This window comes from Artemia sp. Qi Xiang Cuo, chromosome 21 (assembly GCF_049724085.1).
Source record: "Artemia sp. Qi Xiang Cuo chromosome 21, ASM4972408v1, whole genome shotgun sequence".
NCBI classification, from domain to species: Eukaryota; Metazoa; Arthropoda; class Branchiopoda; order Anostraca; family Artemiidae; genus Artemia; species Artemia sp. Qi Xiang Cuo.
The window spans coordinates 50256987-50280153 of record NC_142814.1 but is presented as its reverse complement, the minus strand read 5'-3'; the positions used below and the strand labels follow the sequence as shown (position 1 = coordinate 50280153).

General features: G+C 34.4%; 1 long non-coding RNA gene across 2 annotated transcripts in view; it reads left to right on the top strand.

The window, feature by feature from the left end:
- Positions 1–23167, top strand: part of LOC148939674 (uncharacterized) — a 128349-nt gene that overhangs the window by 13586 nt on the left and 91596 nt on the right. Inside the window, exon 2 of one of the 2 annotated variants that reach the window (XR_016143551.1) lies at positions 9943–10111. This is a non-coding gene — a long non-coding RNA (uncharacterized LOC148939674). Of the gene's footprint in view, positions 1–9942; positions 10121–23167 lie in introns of both variants that reach the window. The other variant, XR_016143550.1, reaches the window with a different exon arrangement.

Here is a 23167-nt window from a genome sequence, read left to right as displayed (position 1 = left end):
CACTTTTTGTCACTTTTTTGGTGTCCTCTAGTAACTAAAGTCACTTTTTTCGTGCACTTCGTCGCGGGCGACCCCTGCGACAATGGATATAGAAAGTTTCCACTGATGGGGAAGGGGAGTGGGGGGCTTCAAAACTGTTAAATGATTCCTCTTGATTCCCAGAAATATTTTTATAAGAGATAAATAAGAAATAAATATTTATAAGGGGGTCACTTGATTATTTTGAGGCGGAAATTCTTCTTCAATAACAGAGTAATTGGAAGGACGAGAGTTAATATCTTCACTATGTTTATAAATTTTCAAATTTGGTTCAGAATACGTAGAATACGTCATTTTTTTTTCTAGATCACTTACAAACACGTCAATTTGTTTTGTTTTTCAAACCAGCTATGTAAATAGCAGCGAAGACCACACTGCCATTTAATATTTATTTATAGTTGTATTCCACTCTTATAAATAGAATTTCCCTATTGTTCTACTTGTTTTTTAAAACAAGCTGTGGCTATGTAAGTAAGTAAGTAATGCAGCATTGAACTTTGAATGTCCAAAGTGTTGGTGCTGATCTCCGTTTCATGCTCCTTCAGCCAGTAAGTGTAATGGGGGGGGGGGGTGATTCGGGGCCAGCCTTCCTGTTCTGTTGCGCTCTCTTCCTGCTTACTTTCCTCAGATTTTACCACAACCAAATAACCGGTGACACGAGGAACTGAAACCTTGCCCATCGGACAAAGGATTCTGACTATGACTATGGCTACTTTGGTTCTACGCATTTCCCCCGCCCCCGAAAATAACCCCTTGGTATTTTGTAAAAGTCTATATTTATAGTTTTAGCAGAGTTTACATCGAAAGTCATTTCTCATCTATTTCCCATTGAATTTATTTTCTATATTTTCCCTTTTGATTCATTAACTAAATCTAAATTTTGCTGGCGTAAAAAAAAAAACCAACAAAAAACTTCTTCGTTTGCAATGTATGTTTCTATTATAATGAGAAACTAACTGTTTGTGGTTTTTGTTCATTGGGGCATTTCCTTAAGCCGGCATTGGGTAACTTGCTGATATATTCACAGCATCTTCAATTGTGAAAAGATCTTTTTCTTTAAAACAGCCCCCCCCCAAAAAAAAAATACAGAAGTTAATTTCAAAATATAAGAGGGCAATTTATCGGGGGGGGGGGGGACTGTTCTCCCCTATTTATATCATTGATGCCTAAATTTGGCCTTTTTAAAAACATAAACTGACAAATTTTGCAGTTTCCACGGTATTTTCTTATATTAGCCTATTTACTCACTAACAGCCAGTGGTGTAGCTAGGGGGGGGGGTAAAGGGGACAGTTATCCTTGGGAGAGTCAGTGGCCTGATTCATTCACGAACATTTAGGGAGTAAGGCAAAATTTAATTAATTTGTTTTTGGGGGGAGGGGGGGGGGTCTAAAATTCGTCTTTTTTCGTTTTTTTTTTCAATGGAAGCATTAAAAAGACGCATCAAAGTACGCCCTAAAAAAATATTTTTCAAAATCTACGGGGGAGATATGGGGGTCTATAATATATCTTGTATCATTTTATTCAGACAAGGATAGTATTTTCCTTTGCGATACCTAGCTAATAAATAGATCTTGAAATATATTTATTTTGTCATAATTTATTCAACTAAAACTCAGGAAGAACAAAAATTACTTAAAAATATATAAAAAAGGTAAATATTATTGTAAAAACATTGATAAACATTGTTATTTAGGTTACAAATTTTTTGTGTCCCCCCCCCCCCCTCTTGCGTACCCAGATAACAATAAATTCCAACCCCTTTTCCCTTCTGATTAAGTAAATATTCAAATCATCTTATAAGAACCAAATTATAAGACGCCCAAAATTAAATATATATATAAGGCAAAATTAACACAATTAGCTTCATTATGGAACTCACTCACATTCGATTGGAAATCGGAGTGGCTTGTGCTTTTTAATAGTCAAAGTGATAGAAAGGCAACTAACATCCCATCCATGCCCATCATTTCCCCAAAAAGATCCAATCAAAATTCTGAGATAGCCATTTTGTTTAGCGTAGTTGATTTCCAAATATAAATTATGTTTTTGATTCAAGACTGGGCTGGGTAATTGTAGACAGAGAAAAGCCAAGACAGATAGTCCAAGTAATTGAGAGGCAAATGTTTAAATGGCTGGGGCACGGGTAAATGGCAGGAGTATGAATGACTCTCTTATTGGACACATACTTGTCAGGTTAGTTTTTGGAAAGGCATGCCTGCCTAGAGCCTTGAGCCTAGAAGACCCTGTTGAGGGTATAACATGTTCGGCACGCTAGGTTGACGTGACATATCTCAAAGTTTTGAGATATGTCTTGAATTTAGGAGATATGTCATGAAGTTGGCCGTATGTAAAAAAAATTACTGAAGCGTTAGCTAAGGTGGGCCACAGACCCCACTCCCCCACAGCCCACAGCCCCAAAACTTACAACCCAAGGGTTGTAAGTTTTGCCCTGGGGGCATATAATATTCTTATTGAAAATGTTGTCGTAGAAACTTCAAAAAAGGCTCATTCGATTGGAAATTTGAACGGATAGTGCCCTTTTTAATGGTCAAAAGTGATTGGAGGGCTACTAACCCCCTCTCACGCCCACCATTCCCCCAAACACACCCAATCAGAATTTCGAGATAGCCATTTTGTTCAATATAGTCGAAAGTTCTGAAAATTATATGTTTGAGGATGACAACCCCCCACAGCCCTCAGGGCAAGGGTTGTAAGTTATGCCCTGGAGGCACATAAGGTTTTTATAGAAAGCTTTGTCGTAGAAACTTCAAAAAGGGCTCATTCAATTGGAAATTGAAATTGCTAGTGCCCTTTTTAATAGTGAAAGTAATTGGAAGGTAACTAACACCTCTTCCGTGCCTACCATTTCCCCAATCATATCCAATCAAAATTTTGAGATAGCCATTTTGTTCCACGCAGTTGAAGGTTCTGGAAATTATACTTTTGAGCAGGACACATCCCCCACAGTCTTCAGCGCAAGGGTTGTAAGTTATGCCCTGGGCGCATATAAGTTTTTTCTATTGAAATCTTTGTCGTAGAAACTTTAAAAAGGGCCAATTCGATTGGAAATTCAAAGGGCTTGTGCCCTTTTTTAATAGTCGAAAGTGATTTGAGGGCAACTAACACCCCTCTCCCGCCCACTTTTTCCTCAAACACATCCAATCAAAATTTTTAGATAGCCATTTTATTCAACGTAGTTGAAAGTTTTGGAAATTAGGTCTATAAGGATGGCAACCCCTCCCCCCCCCACAGCTTTCAGGGCAAGGGTTGTAAGTTATGCCCTGGGGGCATATAAGGTTTTTTTTTTATAGAAAGCGATGTTGTAGAAACTTCAAAAAGGGCTCATTCCATTGAAAATTGAAAGGGCTTGTGCCGTTTTTGATAGTCGAAAGTGATTAAAGGGCAACTAAAACCCCTCTCACAACCACCATCCAAAATTTTGAGATATCCAGTGTGTTCAACGTAATTGAAACTTCAGGAAAGAATGATAACCCCCGCAGAGCCCTTAGTGCAAGGGTTGTAAGTTATGCCCTGGGGGCATATAAGGTTTATATAGAAAGTTGTATAAATTTCAAAAAGGGCTCATTTAATCGGAAATTGAAAGGGCTAGTGCTTTCTTTTATAGTCAAAAAGGAATGGAGAGTAATTAACCCTCTTCTCATGCTCACCATTTTTCGAAACACATTCAATCGAAGTTTAGAGATATCCATTTGTTCAATGTAGTTGACAGTTCTGGAAATTAAGTGTTTGAGGATGACAACCCCCCACAGCCCTCAGGGCAAGGGTTGTAAGTTATGCCCTGGAGGCACATAAGGTTTTTATAGAAAGCTTTTTTGTAGAAACTTCAAAAAAGTGCTCATTCGATTGGAAATTGAAAGGGCTAGTGCCCCTTTTACTAGCTGAAAGTTATTGGAAGGTAACTAACATCCCTTCCGTGCCCAGCATTTCCCCAAACACATCCAATCAAAATTTTGAGATAGCCATTTTGTTCCACGTAGTTGAAAGTTCTGGAAATTATACTTTTGAGCAGAACCCTTCCGCCACAGTCTTCAGGGCAAGGGTTATAAGTTATGCCCTGGGGGCATATAAGTTTTTTATTGAAAAAGGGCTAATTCGATTGGAAATTCAAAGGGCTAGTGCCCTTTTTTAATAGTCGAAAGGGATTTGAGGGCAACTAACATCTCTCCCGCCCACTTTTTCCTCAAACACATCCAATCAGAATTTTTAGATAGCCATTTTGTTAAACGTAGTTGAAGGTTTTGGTAATTAGGTCTTTAAGGACGGCAACCCCTCCCCCCACAGCCCTCAGGGCAAGGGTTTTAAATTATGTCCCGGTGGAATATATGGTATTTATTGAAAGCGATGTTGTAGATACTTCAAAAAGGGCTCATTCCATTGAAAATTGAAAGGGCTTGTGCCCTTTTTAATAGTCGAAAGTAATTAAAGGGCAACTAACCCCCCTCTCACAACCACCATCCAAAATTTTGAGATATCCATTGTGTTCAACGTAATTGAAACTTCAGGAAAATAGGTATTTTAGAATGATAACCCCCTCAGAGCCCTTAGTGCAAGGGTTGTAAGTTATGCCCTGGGGGCATATAAGGTTTATATAGAAAGTTGTTGTTGAAATTTAAAAAATGGCTCGTTTGATTGGACATTGAAAGGGCTAGTGATTTTTTTAATAGTCGAAAGTGAGTGGAGAGTAATCAATCCCCCTCTCATGCCCACCATTTACACAAACACATTTAATCAAAGTTTAGAGATAGCCATTTTGTTCAACGTAGTTGAAAGTTGTGGAAATTATATATTTGAGGATAACAAACCCCCCATAGCCCCCCGGGCAAAGGTTTCAGTTATGCCCTGGGGTAATATAAGGTTCTTATAGATAGTGTTGTCGTAAAAACTTCAAAAGGGGCTCATTCAATTGTAAATTGAGAGGGCTTTTGCCCTTTTTAATAGTTGAAAGCGATTGGAGGGTAGCTAACCACCCTCTCATGCCCACCATTCCCCCCCACATATCCAATCAAAATTTTCAGATAACCAGATTGTTCTACGTGGTAGAAAGTTCTGGAAATTATTTATTAGAGGATGACAACCCCCCCCCCAGCCCTCAGGGCCAGGAGGGGAAGTGATGCCCGTTTGGCATATAAGGTATATATTGAAAGGGTTGTCATAGAAACTTCAAAAGGGCTCATTTGATTGAAAATTGAATGGGCTAGTGCCTTTTTTAATAGTAAGAAGTGATTGGATAGCAACCAACGCCCCTCTCACACCCACCATTCTCCCAAACAAATCCAATCAAATTTTCGAGATAGCTATTTTTTTAACGTAGTTGAATGTTCTGGAAATTATATCTTTGAGGATGACAACGCCCCTCATAGCCCTTAGGGTAAGGGTTGTAATTTATGCCCTGGGGGCATAATAATAAGGTGTTTATAGAAAGTGTTGTTGTAAAAACTCAAAAAGGGCTCATTCGATTGGTAATCGACAGGCCTTTTGCTGATTTTAATAGTCGAAAGTGATTGGAAGGCTTGACATTCTTATAGTAAAGATCGATGTGGGTACAATGTATTTTTTTTTTGTTTAGACCAGGACACTTTGTATATAAGGAGTTTTCGTAGGAACTTCGAGAAGGGCTCATTCGATTGAAAATAGAAAGGGCTGATGCCCTTTTTAATAGTCGAAAGTGGTTGGAGGGCAACTAATCCCCCTCTCACCCCACCCGCCTATTTGCCCATTATGTTTAAAAACTAAATGCTGTCTTAAGATTAAATCAAAGTGCACTGTGTTAGTGCCAATTCCCAATAAGGCATCTCAACAGTATCCCAAGAATGACTGAGGGTATTATGTTCAAACTTTCGGGGCTACTTATGCTCTTAAAATTTAATCAGCTCAAAATAGCGTAAGTGTATCCAAGCTATCAAAGAAAGTAAACAGACTTTTTTGCGAATGGTATCAAGTTTGCAGGTCAACTAGAGGAGGTATGAAACTAAATTAAACACTACTATTTGTGCCCAGATTTTTAAAAGGGTGTATATTGTTAAAAATTGATGAAAATTGTTCTCCAGCATACAAATAGCAGGCCAAACTACAAAGTCTTAAAAACAAAAACACTTAAAGTATTATTTACTTTTTCCCTGAAAAGACCATGTCAATATAAAAAGAACAGAAATTAATTAAAAAAACTTTCCACAAAATAAGTTTTTCAAAAAAAAGTACATAGCTCGATTAAACCAAAAATGAGCAAAAATAAAATCAAATAATCTACCAAGCGTGAAACTATCACAAATCAGCATCGATAAATCAATGAAACCCAAAACGAACAGAAATTACAATAAATAACTGAATCAAACTCAAAACGAGCAGAAATTAACATGATTAGGGCTGATAACCCCCAAGCTTTCTCAAGACCAGAACATAGTCTGCACTTTACTGAAAAAAAACAACAAATGAATGTGCATTGTCAGTTTAACATACATATACTGATATTTAGTTATTGATATTATTTGATTTATTAAAGTTACAAAAGTAAAAACGTATATATTTTTTCAGTAGAGTACAAATTATGTTCTGGCCTTGGTAAGGATTAGGGGTTTTGAGCCCAACTCATGTTAATTTCTGCTCGTTTTGAGTTTGACTAATTTAAAGCAAATTTAAAGTGACAAGTCTGGAAAACCATGTTGAAACCAAGATGAGCACACAATCGCATATAACCTTCATTCAACTGGAGGTCCTATGGACTCTTAAGATCACACCTAGCCCCTCCGAGTGCCTTTTCCCCCAAATATACCCGCTAAAAATTTTGAGATATCCGGTTTGTTCAAAACAATCTAAAAGTCAAATAATTATATTTCATGGATTGAGAAAACCTCCAAAGCCACTGGAGCAAGGGCTGTTTGTGATGCAAGCTACTCATTTTTAACATATAAGGTTTAGGAAAAAGAGGCATATTAGATCCCGAATAAAAAAATGTTTGGGAATAATTGCAAGTGCAACTATCTATGACGGTGGCTGAATCTATTTGTTTGTGCTAGGGTGACTACATGCAACATCGACTGTTTGTAACAACTTGTGACTGAATACTGGCGAACGCGATTACTTGTGACTATGACTAAGACCATTTAATGGTTGTTGCTTTACTAAGTATGAGAATATTTGCAACTTTCATAAGTAGTGGCCGTGATTACTTCTTACTATTGCTACTTGTGACTATGAGTGTTTAAGCTCACGAATGCTTACAACTGACACTATTTGCGATCCTGACAAATAAAGAATACAATTGCGAAGACTTTCAGCTGCGGATGTACTTAAACTACATTTGCGGCTACGATTGGGACTGTGACTGTCGACACTATTACAACTATTACAATTAAAATTAAAACTATGGAGTTAAATAAATATTAACTATATCCTTCATATCAAAATGATGCAGCGCATCCAGATTGCCAAAAGATCTTATCTGTAATATCTCAAGAATATCTAAGGCTATTAAATTCTATATATCATTAAATGTTAAGTGGATATTGAACTAAATCAAAATATTCTATTTACACGCAGTTTTTTAAAGTGTTGTGTGCAATATTTCAGGAACGGTTCAGGGTATTAAGTTGAAACTTTCAGTGAATGTTGTCGGAGATGATGACCTTAATCAGACGATACTATGTAGGTCTTGTTTGTCTGAAGGGTGCATCTTCAACATCTAATTTATAAACTTGATTGAATATTCAAGTCAAACTTAAAACGAGCAAAAATCGTTAGAAGTTTGGCTACTGCCCCCTTCCCTTACCATAAATATCTAATTGTATCATTTGTACCTTAATAAAGATAAATTATATCAAATATGTGTTCTTTTATATTTACAATATTGAAATATAAAGATAAAATATACAGTGAAGTAAAATCTCTAATTGGTGAGTTTTCTAGATTAATGTCATTATATGTCAAATGTTCGATTTATATTTATTTGTCCTTTCTAGTCTTATTGATTACTATAGGGATTTAGTATTCACTCGCCGTCGATTCCGTAAAATCAAAAGCATACTATTCTAGACACATAGTTTTCAAAAAATTACAAATGACGTAATAAACCCGGAGTAGAGGAGTCAGTTGCCAAAATTCTGTCTCTAAGAAGTTTTATTCGTTTGTAGTTTGACTTGAATATCTAATTTAATTTTTAATCGTTTTAAGATATATTTTTTCATTTGTATTAGTACTTATATCTATGTCTCTATGTTTGCTATTATTGTTGGCTTAATTTCGGTATGTTGTAGGTTTCATATTATTTTTAATAGTAATTTCTGGTCGTTTTTAGTTTTAATAATAATATTAAATGGTTTTAATATTATTAAGTATACTATTTATTTTTACTTTTACTTAAAATACTTTATTTTTAAAGTTATTTATTTTTAAATTGATAAGAAAAATAATCAGAGTGAGTTTGGTAATAATAAAGGCATTTGCTTAGCTTCTGTAGGAAGTACCCCGCATAGTATGATGAAACTTTTTTGACTTTGAGATGCTGCAGATCAAGTTTTAAAAGAAGAACAGTTTTGTTTTGCGTTGGTGAGAGGATGTGTTGATCAATCGCTTTCACTTGTTCCTTGTTTTAGCGACTTAAACATTTGATAATAAACTTTCATACCTATTCTAGTACCCTGAATTCTCAAAACCTCTAAAAGCTCATTCGTTTTGATAGAACTTTGCAAATCTTACCCATTTGCTTAAATCATCAGCTAAATCTAAGTTTAGGAGATTTTTTTACATCTTTACTCTAACTTTACTTCCTTTAGGCCTTATTTTTTATGAAGGAATTTCATTGGAGTTTCTTTAAAATAGGTAGGTACTTCCCCCTTTTCAAAAATCATATTCTTGAAGTTCAGTAACTTATCAGGTAGTGAGGTGGTAACTCACTTCCACCATGTTTAAGAAACTCATCTACTACATTATCAAAATAGTAAGAGCATCAGTATATTTGAACAATATGAGTAAATTTTTGAAAAAATTCCTGCGAAGTCTTGTAAAATATGGTGGAAATAAAAAATAATAATATTAGAAACAATTCCAACATTTTAGGACCAATGATACAAAACATTTTGTTGTCTTACATCTCTATTTTTTTTAAAGAGGCGGGTTTACTTTGGAAATAAAAAAGCCTTAGCTGGGCATACTGTGCCCGTTGTCTTAAACTATGGTTTCATCTAATTTGGTTGAATTCATAATTTACTAAACATTTAAATGCTTGATTCTTTTTGTTTACATTAAACTCTTACCTGTTATGCTTCGACTAAAGATTTGACCGCTGGGATTGATAATGTTTTTGAAGATTAAAATATATATGCGTTCCATTAATGATCGTAAAAAAACCCTCAATTTTACTATAAAATTTGGTTTTGAAAAAAGCAAGGTGTTCAGTAAAAAAAAAAGCTATCCACTTAGACTGGGAAGTAGTAAAGTCGAATAACGGATATTGGGTAACAAGGAGATTGATCAAGTAAACAACTTCGCTTACCTTGGTAGCATTATTAGTATTGATGGTGGATGCTCTGAAAAAAAAAACGAATTATGTTTTTATTAATTACGTCTTATTACAAATAATTATCTACATCTTAACGTTTGCGAACAGAACCCTTTGCTAAACAAAACTTTTCTTGCGAACTGAGGGGAAACTTACTTACTTAATTTCAAATAAACCTTCAATTGCTTGGTTTTAGACTGTAAATCTCAACGCACTGAAATATAAATTACTTGTTGCGCAGCCAGTGTACAACTCAGTTTTGCGAGTTTATGTTTCCTAAAACCACACTTTAGTGGAGCCCTCGTTTAACTGCAAATGTCCATTTTTGTATTTGAAAGAACTAGTAAGCTGTGACAGTGTAATTCAGATAAATTATGTACTGTTTTAGTTGCAAAGAGCCTCATCGCAATGAGAAAGAAGTGCAACTACAAAAAAGAAGAAATGCGTCTATAGAAGTAAGCTGGATCTGTCGGCAGCTGGATCTTATTTAGGATAGAGGAAGAGACTCAGCGACACCCAATCTAATACCAATCCCTTACAGCGAAATAGGACAAAAGGTAGTAGAGGTAGATCGAGAAAACAAATTTAAATTTTTTCTTGGATAACGGTTGGGGGATGTCGGGTGCATTAGAAATTAAGAGGGGAATGATCCTTTTTGGAAACTTGATTGAAGGATGAAACTGGTTTTGAATGTCCTCGGCTGGCACTTTTCTATTTTCATTTTACTATATTATTATGGGCAGCAGCTTGTGTCTTTCTGTTCTATTTTCTTTTAAAATGTGGTAAAGCTTTCTAAGTTAGTTAATTACTAATTTAGTAAAAATATATATGACGCAAATATGAAGTTTGGAAAGACCACTTTTTATTAAGATAAGGAATTTATCCTGCTAAATTCTGTTTAACGGGAAATTGAGAAATTACCACATCCTAGCGAATACGTGGGAAGGTGTGGTTGATAAAAATGTATAAAAGATACATTTTATCGGAAGGAAAGATCTTATACTGACTCTATGCCGGACTGACCGCTGGTCCGTTGTTTTAGAAATACTTTGGGACTTTGTCTTATCACTGTAATTGTCTAAGTATCTTTTTTATACTTTAGTTCTGTTTTATTGAGAATTGTGGCCTCTTCGGGCAGCCAGTCCCGGTAGACAATTTTTATCAGATTATATTATATGGTAGATGAATAAAAGAACTGTATTTTAGGCGACCTCTCTGAGATCTAATTTTAGCCCCTCAAACATACCCAGTCGGTACGCCTCATTAGTTCGGTCATAGCCTAAGGCACGCTACCAAAGTTTAATTACCTTAGGGCCAGAGTTTATCTCCCCTATAAAGGGAGAATAAAGGCATCTACGACTAAAACACCCAAATACCACAAATAACGCTTCACAACAAAAAGAGGTTTCTCTTTTTGAACTTTGACTACCAATTCTACCAATTTTGGTATGTCTGGCTCAGTCATATCTATATTGGTTTCAGTCATACTCTACGCCCTTTGTGTACATTTTTGAACAGTAATATATCTCCTATTTTTATTTTCATGTATATCATTCATGTATATCCCTGCTAGGTAACTACCTTCTGCCTTCTTGCTTCTGTTCTTTCTCTCTTTTTTTTGGCCGGGTTTTGGCACAGTGTAAATTATTTAGTTGAGTGTCTGTCAATCTCGTCGCTGACTCTGGCTCATTTGTTGGTTCTGTGAGAGTACAGCTCCACTAAAAAATTCTTATTTAGAGCCATGTATTTATATTTCCCATAATACTGAAAGAAAAGAATAAAATAGATCATAACCAATTTTATTGAAAAAAACAAATGAATGTTGACTGCAAGCTTAATATACATTTTTATATGCTGAAATTCATGCCTGAAAGTGTTAATAATTTTGAATCTATTAAATTTATGCAAAGAGAAAACATTTTAAACGTATTTTATTTTCCGTATAGTCCTAGCTATGTACTGGTTTTTAGAAATTATGGGATTTTTCGGTCCTACTCCTGTTAGTTTCTGGTTGGTGTAAAGTTGACTCGGTTATTTATTTTAATTTCTGTTTGGTTTGAATTTCATATTTTTATTGATTGTGATTTATGGTAGCTTTGTGGTTGAAAAATTGTTTCCTTCCTTTTTGCTGATATTTGTTTTAGTATAGCTCATTACCTTTCTTGTCAAAACTTCTTTTGTCGAAAAAGTGGTTAAAATTAATTTCTGTTCGTTTTTAATTGACAGTCTTTTCCATTTAATTAAACAATATTTTAAATTTTTTCTGTTTTTTTTTTCTAAATGCATATATATTTTGAGTTACTTTTTATATGTTGACCAAAATCTTTAAAATATTTTTTAGCAAAATACGCCTTTTGAAATTGTGGATTTGTATTTTGTTTCACACCTAAACTTTCCATGAAAAATATAACTTAAACTCAACTCTCTTCAGAACACATTGTTTTTATGTCTCTTATAATTTTTTGATTTTTTTCAATAGTAAGAGTTTAAGTAGCAATAGTAGTAGCCCTGGAAGTTTGAAATTAATATCTTCAGTTTTTCTGAAGATATTTTTAGACGTCTGATTTACTGCACATATTGTCTTTTGATTTAATTTTAAGTACAAATATATTTTTTTCCAATGTTTTAACTTTATAGTTTATTCTAGTTCTAAGATATCCTGTCTGGATATCTTGTCAACCTGAATTCATTGAACTTATTTTGATTTGGTTCAATGTATTTACGTAATTATACGTAATAATAGCATTATGTAAATCTATAATAACAGATTTACATAATGATAGCAGTAGTAGTATTAGAATTAGTAGCAAGTGGTAGTAAAATGGAAATCCCGGAAGCAGCCCCCCCTCTCCTTTTGCACACTGTCTTTATTATAACAGTGGGTAATGTTTCAACTTTATATTTTACTCTAGTTCTAAGATATCCCGTCTGGATATCATGTCAACCTGAATTCATTAAACTTATTTTGGTTTGGTTCAAAAGTATTTACGTAATTATACGTATTAATAGCATGACGTAAATCTATAATAATAGATTTACGTAATAATAGCAGTAGTAGTATTAGAAGTAGTAGCAAAAGTGGTAGTAAAATGCAAGTCCCTGGAAGCCGCCCGTTGTGTGCACACGTCTTGTGTGCTGCTAACCTTCTCCCTGGAATTCAGACATTCCGAACTGGACTTCAGGAGTTTCAGAAACTTATATCCCAAGGAGAGGAAACTTAAAATTAGGTGATATAGAATTTCTTTTCTGGCAAGAAGGATGGGGTATATAAACAGGGAGTAGGGTTTACGATGAATAAGGTAGCTGTTTTCTTGTTTAGGCTGGGAGAATACTATCAATAGAATGCTAATCCCTCATTTTCTGACTAAAAAGTGCAGGGTATCAGTGATAGTAGTATATTCCCCTGTAGAACCAACTGACGGAGTTAGTAGTTACAGAGGAATTTTATTAGTTACAGGAGCAAATTGACAGGGTCCCTGGTAGCAGTTTTGTATTTTATCAGTAGATTTTAACGCCCAGGTTGGTAGAAATAGACGTTGATGACATCCTAGCTTAGGTAAAATTGCTGTAGGAAAAGAAAACGGACCCAGACTGCTGCTATTTTGTAGGAATAACAATCTAGTTATAACCAATATAGTATTTGGTCATAAAATGGCCCATAAGTTAATCTGGTATCCACATGATGTTAAGACAGCTAGCCTTACTGATTATGCTATTGTAAACTGAAGACTGGCTGTATCAATACAATTTACTAGGTTATATAGGAGTGCTGTTATTGATGTTAAAAGTAGAGATCCACATCTAATAATGTCTGGGGTTAACTTAAAACTAAAACTTTGAAAGGGTAACTGTCTTCCAGGAAGCTATGCCGTTGGTAGACTCAAGGATGGGACCTTGAGAGAATCTTTCCAGAAACATTTGGATGCTAAACTGGAAAGTTTAAAATTCGACAATGTAGAAGATGGATGGAATACTTTTAGGAAAAACTAATTTGTGAAATTCCTAATGGTGTCTGGGAAGAAAGTCAGGAACGTAGCTAGGAATATTAGTGAAAAAGTTCTACGTTTAATAGATAGGAGAAGCGGCTTTTACAAGAATTATCTGAGTGACATATCATTTGGAAATAAAAGGAATGTGAATAAAGCGGAGAATGCATTAAACCATGAATTAATGAGGTGTGAAGTTAAGACCAAGGATAAAACTGCCGAGGATGGAAGGTGTAGCTAAACGGCATTGTAGTAAAATATTGTACTGGAATGTTCATACATTAAGAGGTATAAGTGAATTTGGACTTGTCCCAGTTGAAAATAGGAAGGGGACCAAAATTAGTAATCAGGAAAGAGTTAAAGAGATGTGGGCTGAACATTTTGACAATGTGCTAAATCGGGACAGGGATACAAGAAAGATATAGAGGAAAATAAAAAGTTTGTGATACCTTGGATGTGTCAGAAGATTTATTTTGTCAAAAAGAATTAGCGACAGTACTGAAAGGATTAAAAGCTAATAAGGCCCAAGGTGCTAAAAATGTTGTAAATGAGTTTCATACATAGGGTCGCCACGAGGTTAGAAATAAGTTACTGAAGATTACGAATATTATTTAAAAAAAGGGTAAGTATCTATCGATTTTAGAAAACCCTGATTAAACCTTGCATTAAAAGGGGATGGGACTGAGAATGGTAATCATAGAGGTATAATCTGGTCTCTTACAAAAAACTAGAAGAGGTGTCGACCAAATTTTCACTCTTAAGTTAATAATTGAGAAGTTATTGAGTCATCAAAAACTTTTAGTTCTCAGTTTTATAGATTAGATAAAAGTGTTCGATTCAGCTGATAGAAGAGCTTTAGCGAATGCCTTTTCCTTGTATGGTATTCCAGACAAGTGTATTTTAAGTGATTAGCGCTAAACACAAGAATAATACTGCTGCGGCTATGGTAGTAAATGAGGCCAGTAGCTGCTTCTGTATTAAATCAGGAGTTAGCAGGGTTGTATTCTATCACCATTTATTTTGATTGTTATGATGGACTTAGTCTTAAGGAGCACAGGAAAGGTAATGGGAGAACATGGAATAAATGAGGAAGAAAACTTTCCTGGACTTAGATATAAGTTTTTTTTTGCTCTTCCAAAAAATACAATTATGAAAATATAACCTTTGAAGGCGTTGTGTTGATGATTTAGCATTCTAGATGAAAGTGTGAACAAAATGGATAAACTTATAGAGGTTTTCCCTGTTCAGGGTGCTAGAATAGGTTTGAAAATCAATGATTAGAAGAACAAGTCGCTAAGGCTAGGAATCAGTGAACATTAGATTGTTTGGGTAAAGATTTGGGTTAGATTGGGTAAATAAAAGATCGATGAAGTGGAGAGCTTCAGTTACCTTGGTATTATAATGGGTAAATACTTTTGGAGTAGTGAAGATGTTTGGTACAATTAAGATGAAATTGCAATGATGATTGTCATTCCATTTTATTACAGTGATGAAACTTCACTGTGGCTAAATATGGTTCTGAAGCATGGGGACTCCGAAAAAAAGAAGAAGATTTGCTAGATGTTTAACATAATAATTGCCCACGGATTGTTTTCGATACACAGCTGACTGACCGTATTTAAAAAAGTAGGCTGTGCGAAAAGTTTTGTTCTATTCCGCGTTTTAGGGCTTTTTATAATGAGAGGAAGGCTGAGATGTGTGGGGCACGTTTTGCGGGTGAAATATGACATATTGTCAAAGATTGTTCTTTTTGGCCAACTATTTAGGGCTAGACGGGAAGCAGGTCGTCCGCGGTCGGGTTAGGGGATGCAAAGAAATATTTAAGGAAAATGGAAACTTTCTGAGAGGGTGTACAGAGGGAAACTTTGAATAGAATGTGACGGAGAGGGAGCGTGCGCAGATCTGTTGACCCCAGGCGGCTTGGTGATGTAGTTTGTTATTAGTAGTAGTAGTAGTAGTAATAGTCATATTCATGGTAGCAGGAGTAATATTAGCAATAGTAGCAGTTGTATTATTAATGTTGTATTAACGCTGGTCTAGTTCAACATCTCTTCCTCTATCCTGATTAAATATAGAAAATCTAGTATTTTTTTCAACTGAAATTAAGGACGAACATTGAAACTTTCTACGAACAGAAATCATTTTGTTTATTACCATGCCGTTCACGCTACATATTTTTGTTACTCTTAATAAAAGCTTATTGTTATTTGAATTATACAACCTTTGTGTTTTAAGGAGATTGTATTAAAGAATTAGGACGGAAAGTCAAATTTTAGCTTAGAAATCAAATTATTAAAGAGGGGGGGGGGGTGAACTCCGTTTATATGGAATCATTTCTTCTACGTAAAATACCTAAAATACCTAAAATTTCTTCTACATAAAACTACGTAAATTTGCTCCCACTAAAGTGGAGAATTGTTTCTCGCTGAAAATTCTTTCAAGTAGAATTTTTACCATGTAAGCCCCCCTCTGTAAAACATAAAACTTACCCTGTAAAACTTACCCTGGAAACAGTAAAACCCGAGAATCTTTTCCCCCCCCTTAAAGTTCTCTCCTTTGAAAATACCCCCATCGCCCCATTTTCCATTAATACCCCCTCCCCCGGAACAATTTATACTACCCAATAATGCATACTATACGTAAACAAGTGACAAATTTCATCACTCACTGCCTTTCCTCCAGGGGCCTTAATGACTTCTTCATAATAACTAATGTGAAATATGCTTCACTTTACTGGGTTTAATCAAATATAATTTGATTTAGCTTGGTTAAATCAAAGTTCAAAACAAATATCTATATGAACCTTTTTTTTTATAAACAATCAAGAATCAAGCTAATAGAGTTAAAAATCGAGTTAAACTTTAAATGAATAGAAATTGAAGAATAAGTAATAATACCGCGCCCTATCCATTCCAAAGATTAGAATGTCAATATCGCAAGTTTCACTTCGAGTGATGAGTTATTATTTTTGATGAAATAAATGAAAAACCATCATACTAACTAAAGGGTTTCTCCCTCCAAAGCATTTGAAGGAGTTATCCCTCCAAATTATATGAATTTCTCCCTCCAAAAATATAAAGAGGTTCAAGTGTTAAAAAAATAGCTAAGTAATTCAACTTTACTAAAACCTTACTAAAAATGAAACTTTTAGGATTCACTGTTCAAGGCTGATATTAGAATTCTATGAAATAGCAAAACACTGATAATTTTATTCATATGTCTTGAGGTATCCGTTAGTTTTGGATCCAAAAGTATATTTTATCATTTAAGAGGAGTATAGACGAAACTTATGATTGGGCATAGAATTACCGACTTTAACTTATAGGCTTTAAACCACCGAAGCTGGATACACTCGACGATACGGGGTTAAATCAAGGCTTCACCAGGGGAGGTTTACTCTTTAATACTTCAGTTAGGATACTCAGTGATAAAGATTCTTCAAGGAAGCTTGACATGGTATGGACATAGTGATATTTGTACTTTCTGGGTTGACAAAGAGTGGTTTTCAATGGCTGTCCGGGATATTTTGACTAAAAATATTTTATATGGACTAATATTATTTATGATAGTTCAATAATAGTTCAATATAATAGTTCAATAATTACAAAATATAATAGTTCAATATTACAAAATTACATTGAGCTTCTTAAAGTTATGGTCGTCCTTCAATACAAGTGCTGATTGATCATAATTCAAAGTTTTCCTACCTAGTTACTTTTATTATTTAACTGACTAAAATTTTTGCCTTAAATAGTATATTATAAAAAACATTTAATTATTAAATAGTTAAGTAGTTATGTAGATAGCCAATTATTAAAAATATTTTTTTTCCCATAACATAAATTTTTGTATGTGGCAAACGTATTGGTGATATATTTCTTTTAAATTGTACTTTACCTGCTAATTTCAATATAGCTATATCAAAATTAACATTGGAATCATCATATTATTTGTGAATTATAATTTTTTTCACTTTGTAGTGGATTTCGCTTGACGTCTTCTTTGAAAACTAATATTCTCCCAATCTTAAAAATATGTTTTATTCTGGTGGATCGTCGCGATCAAAATAAAGTTGAAAGTTTTACACCCTAGAGTCCAATAATGAGTTCAGGATTACTATATCACTACTGACCTATTCAAAAAAGTTCCGAGTTCTCTTGTTTATCAATAAGTTTTTCTACTACAATCAACTGCCACATAATCTCTCGTAAGGCTCCAAGGGTAGGATGGGGCATAGTTCCATAGGGAAACAAGTTCCAAAAACTAGGCCTAGACAAAGATAAAATAACTAATAACACTACAGCACAAAGATAAACACGACGGTAAAGATACAATGACAACAGTAATAGGAAAGTAGACTGGGTGGCTTAAATGAATTTTTTTTTAAATATTTAAAATATGTCACATTTCAATGAAAACCTTTTTATAACTTTTTTACTCCTAGCAATATTTTTTGCAGCCGCCCCCCATCTCCAACCCCGAGCCCAGAAAAATGACCACAATAGACCATGTTCAAAAGAATCTTGGCCTATAAACCTTTACATATTGATTTTCAACGTCGGCTTACTGATATAGTATTTTCATAGTTTTTGAGGTCTAGTTAAAATCGAAAGAGGGTTTTGTTCTATTCGTGAATGCAATTTAAGAAATATATTCGTTTTTTTCTGTTGGACCATATTAATATCCTATATCAGTGTGTTATATTCTGGCCCATTGACTCTTTATTTACGGACAAGGCAAATTCAATTTTGGGGTTTGATACCTTTGATTGTGATGATTTTACTTCTTTGGTCGACAAAGAGTGGTTTTCATTGGCTTTCGGAGATATTTTGATTAAAAAAATGTAAAATGCCACTTTCCCCCTGCGTTACTTTTATATGTTTGTCAGTTGAAGAGGTGTCTTATTAGTTGACGCATCTTACATGGGTAAGAATTGTTTTGAGATTCTGTTGTAACTGTTTATGATAGTCGTTTTTCTGTGGAAGGCTTGGTTTCTTGCTTTTTATCAATATTATTATCAGAAACTTGGTTTGGAGTTGTGCTGTCCTGAATTCTATTATTCTTTAATTCTACCTTGTTGATTGTAGTATTTGATGTAACATAATTGTTAGGGCCTTTGCCCCCTTTTCATATTAGATAAATATCCCTTCTCCTTTTTGCTTATGTTTACCTACTGTATAATTTTTATATAGAAGCTAAAGATATGGTGTTTAGGCAATAATTTTGCAGAAGAAAATAAGTCGGCTTCGTATTAATATTCTGAATGAGTGATCGCACATGCATGCTAAATCATGGGTAATTGATTCTTAATTTATGGACACGGCAAATTCTGTTTTGAGGTTTGATAGATTTCATTGGCCCGCGTCTACACTAGACCATGCCAGAAGTAACTTTGCGTTTTGTGTTGATGCATAGTTTTTAAGTTAGTTCAAGTTGATATTGAGAGCTGATAATAGATAGATTGTTGGAGCGGAGATTGGAAGTAAAAGTGAGTTATTTTCAACGAATGTATTTGAATTTTCCCCGAACGCTGGTGGGGTTAAGAAAAGAGTACTGTGAATCTTCATCATTTTATATCCACTGGACGAACTGCCCCCCTCCAAGGATATATTTACTAGGGGTGTCGTGGCACCTCGGGCTAAATAGTGTTGCCCTTTCTTAAATAGTAATTCTTAAATAATTTCCGCGAACTCGGGACCTATCTAGATGGTTTTTTCAGGTCAGAAAATATCTAGACGGCCATTCTCACCCAAAAATAATGATTGATTTTCGAAAAAAAAAAAAAAATGAACACACAAGTATTGATCATTTTAAGAGATAAGATGTTGCAAGACAGATCTCTGGTCGCAGAGGTCAGACCTCTGCAAATTGATTGTGCTAAGATCCCAGAAATAAGAAATAGTTACAGAAGGTTTTGTGACATTGTTTTACTTTTTACTTTTGTTTTAACAAGTAGGCTGACTGGCAGAAATGGCTGAGCTGGTCTTACAAAAAAGCTGTATTACCATTATGTAATAAAAAAAGGCATTGCGAAAAATATATTTTTAAATTTTAAAAAATATATATTATTTCTGACATGAATAATTTTGTTCTTATTGAAGTCTTGATTAATTAGCAGATATTTAACTTTAGGCACCATGTTTGTTAACAAGTTGGTCCTTGGTAAATTTATCGGGAAAATGTTGATTTAATTTAAATCATACTGACTTTTTTTTATCAATGGAATCGTTGATAGCAAATAGGCCTAATTACTTATTCATTTATTTTATATGAACTAATATTATTTTTGATTCTGACATCTAACATAGCATTTAAGCTTGACGTAACGACTAAGTTATGAGGTAACGTACCTCCTGTCAATGGAAATAGTGCAATATTACGAAATTACACCGAGTTTCTTAAAGTTAAGGTCGTCTTTCAATACAAATACTAATTGATCGCAATTCAGTTTTCCCATCTAGTTACTTTTATTATTTAAATTATTGAAAGTTTTGGCTTACATAGTTAATAAAAGTTTCTTATGTAAAGCCATTCTGGTGTTTATTGTGCTTTGTGCGGTTGGATTTCTGAGGTTGAACCATGCATTTCCTGTAATTAATACAGCCATCGCAGTCGCAGTGGAAAATGGTAATTCAAAGAAAAAAAGACCTAGCAACAGAAAATTTCAAAATGCTTTTCTTTTCGTATTCTCCCTCTATGATCTTTTATAGAGGGATCACTGGTTAAATATTGATTAATATTGTTTATCGCAGCAGCTATTGGCCTGTGGTAGATATTTTTTGCTGCAATTTTTGTTTTCGGTTTTTTGGTAGTATTTCATTCTGAGGATTATTTCTCATCTTTTATTCGGAAACAGGCCTTTAACCTACCTTCATTCCATCGCTGGAAACGAAATTGTCAAAAATAGTTCCTGGCGTCTGTTGTCAGAAAAGTAACACTATAGTCCCGATGTCCTTGAAACTTCCAAATTTTTCTGACTATACTCGTAAATATAGTGTTTTTCCTAGTGATCCATGGTTCCTAAAGTTTCAAAACATTTGAGTATGTTGACCCAGTCACAAAAAATATCATTAAAGTCACGGACAAAATGGCACTGCTGTTACAACCCTAGTCTAATAATATCAAACAGTTCGTGATGACGAACAGCTCATTTATTTATTCACTCATTCATTGCCACTCAAGTTCATACTTTGGGTTGTAATACGGTATGTCGGCTATGTTCTTTTGACATCTGTCGTCAGAACGCCATTCTTGTGTTTTATTTATTCTTTGTGTGGTTGGATTTCTGAGGTTGAACCTAGTATCTCCTTGTAATTAATACAGCCATCGGACTCACAATGAAAAATTGTATTTCTGCACCACCCCAAGTTTTTAGCAACAATATAAATAGGAATTTGGATCGCATCCGGCCAGTCAATTCATTGCGTTGCAATACAATATGCCGGATATATCTTTTTGACATCTGTCATCTGAATGCCACTCTGGTGTTTTATTTTTTCCTTTTTGCGATTGGAACCCAGTATCTCTATATAGTTAATACAACCAACGCATTCGCAGTGAAAAATGGTATTTCCAACAAGACACAGAAACAAAGACACGGAAACAAAAAATCTAAAAATGCCCATCTTCTCGTATTCTTGCTAAATGATCTTTTCTAGAGGGACCAGTGGGTAAATACTGGCGAATATTGTTAATCACAGCAACTATTGGCTTTGGTAGATATATTTTGCTGCAAGGCAGGCATTTAACCTTCCTTCATTCCATCGCTGGTAACAAAATTGTCAAATACGGTTCCTGACGTTTATTGACAGAACAGGATTCCTATAGTTCCAATGTCCTTAAATCTTCTGAATTTTTTTCTGAATTATTTGCCACTATTGGCTGTGGTGTATATTTTTGGCTGCAATTTTTGTTTTCGATTTTTTGGTAATACTTTATTCTGAGCACTATTTCTCGTCTCTTATTCTTAAGCTGGCATTTAACCCTCCTTTACTCCATTGCTGATAACAAAATTGTCAAAAACAGTTCCTGGCGTCTATTGACAGAAAAGGAGCCCTATATTTCCAATGTCCCTGAATCTTCGGAATTTTTGCTGAAATTTTTGCCACTATTTGCTCTGGTATATATTTTTGGCTGCCATTCGTTTTTTCGATTTCTGGTTCTTTATTCTGAGTATTATTTCTGGTCTATTTTTCTTAAACACGCCTTCCTTCATTCCATCGCTAATGAAAAATTGTTACGCTGATAACAAGAAGATTGTGTTTCAAATACACGAAACTATTTAAATGAATACTAGTAACAACAAACAAATAAAACGAAATAAAGTAGGTTGTGGTAAAAATATATATATGAATTTTTTAGATTGTAAAAGTATCGTAGATAGATGGTGTTTAAGCAAAAAAAAAACAAAAAAATAACAGTTCTTTGGTTTTTGTGTCTGCGTTGGACCATCATTTTGAAAGATGTTTTCTTGACCTGTATTATAACATTGTAACTGCTTTTAATTATTTAGTTTGGCTTAAGTAGGCTTGACCACTATTTATATTATTAGTAACAACCATTATTGGTCTGACCACTCGTTTGACTTGAACCAGCCCTGAAATAGTTTAGCAAAGTAATCATGAATTACAATACTGTCTTCAAATACTCATCCCGGATATTTTTGTCTTGACAGTATTCCAAATTTTTCTTACTTAAATGAATCCTGGAACAGTCAAATTAGGCAGCAGGGAATTGTCATCAATCCCGTATGCCATTACAAAAATAAAATTTACCTCTACCTCACTGGTATTACAACCAAAATCAGTTTCCAGGTCCCCAAGTGCTTCTATTTGATTGTCAATCAAGATCTCGTTAGAGGTTTGGATGAGCACAAGTTTATACTTGTGCTCAAATTTACCTCACTTAAGGTTTAACATCTTTTTTATAATTTTGGTTTCCCTCGCCAAAACATATGAAACATTACTTTTTTTGGCTATTTTCACCACAAATATCGGGACTTCATCATTTTAAAAATTCGAGGATTATTTTCTTTGGTTCCAGATGACCTTCTATGCATAAAAAAAAGATTGCCTGACCTGATTCGGCTCCTACACGTATTTGACGTTTGTAATTTCTATGTAAATGAGTAGCAAGTTTTTTGTTTCTATTAGTTCGTATTGCTGGTCTTTTACAATTGATGGAAATCTTGAAGACCATAAAATGGTAACACCTTCTTTGTTGTAGGTATGCCAAAGATTTTTGCCTATTTAAGTTGTGATTTAGGGTTAAGCTGTTCTTGGGGCTCTTTTAAGCAAGACTTAGAAGTTTGAAGACGTTGAAGATTGAAGATTGAAGAAGTTGACAGATTTTTTGTTTATACTTGAAATTTTTCCTGAATATTTTCTGTGAGAAGGAATAGAACAGTAATTGTTGAGCCGCCAAAGTCATTCTTGCTTCTGTCTTTTCTTGGGAAGACTGGGTACTTGTGGAATTGAGTTTCAAACACAGGTAAGAATTGTCTGTTCAGACGAGACGTTGGAGTGGTGTCGGCAGTACCAAAAGTTATAATTCAAAATAAAATTGTAGAGATTAATTAAGCAAATAATTTGCCTATAAAATTAAAATAACATACCAAAAAAAAAAGAA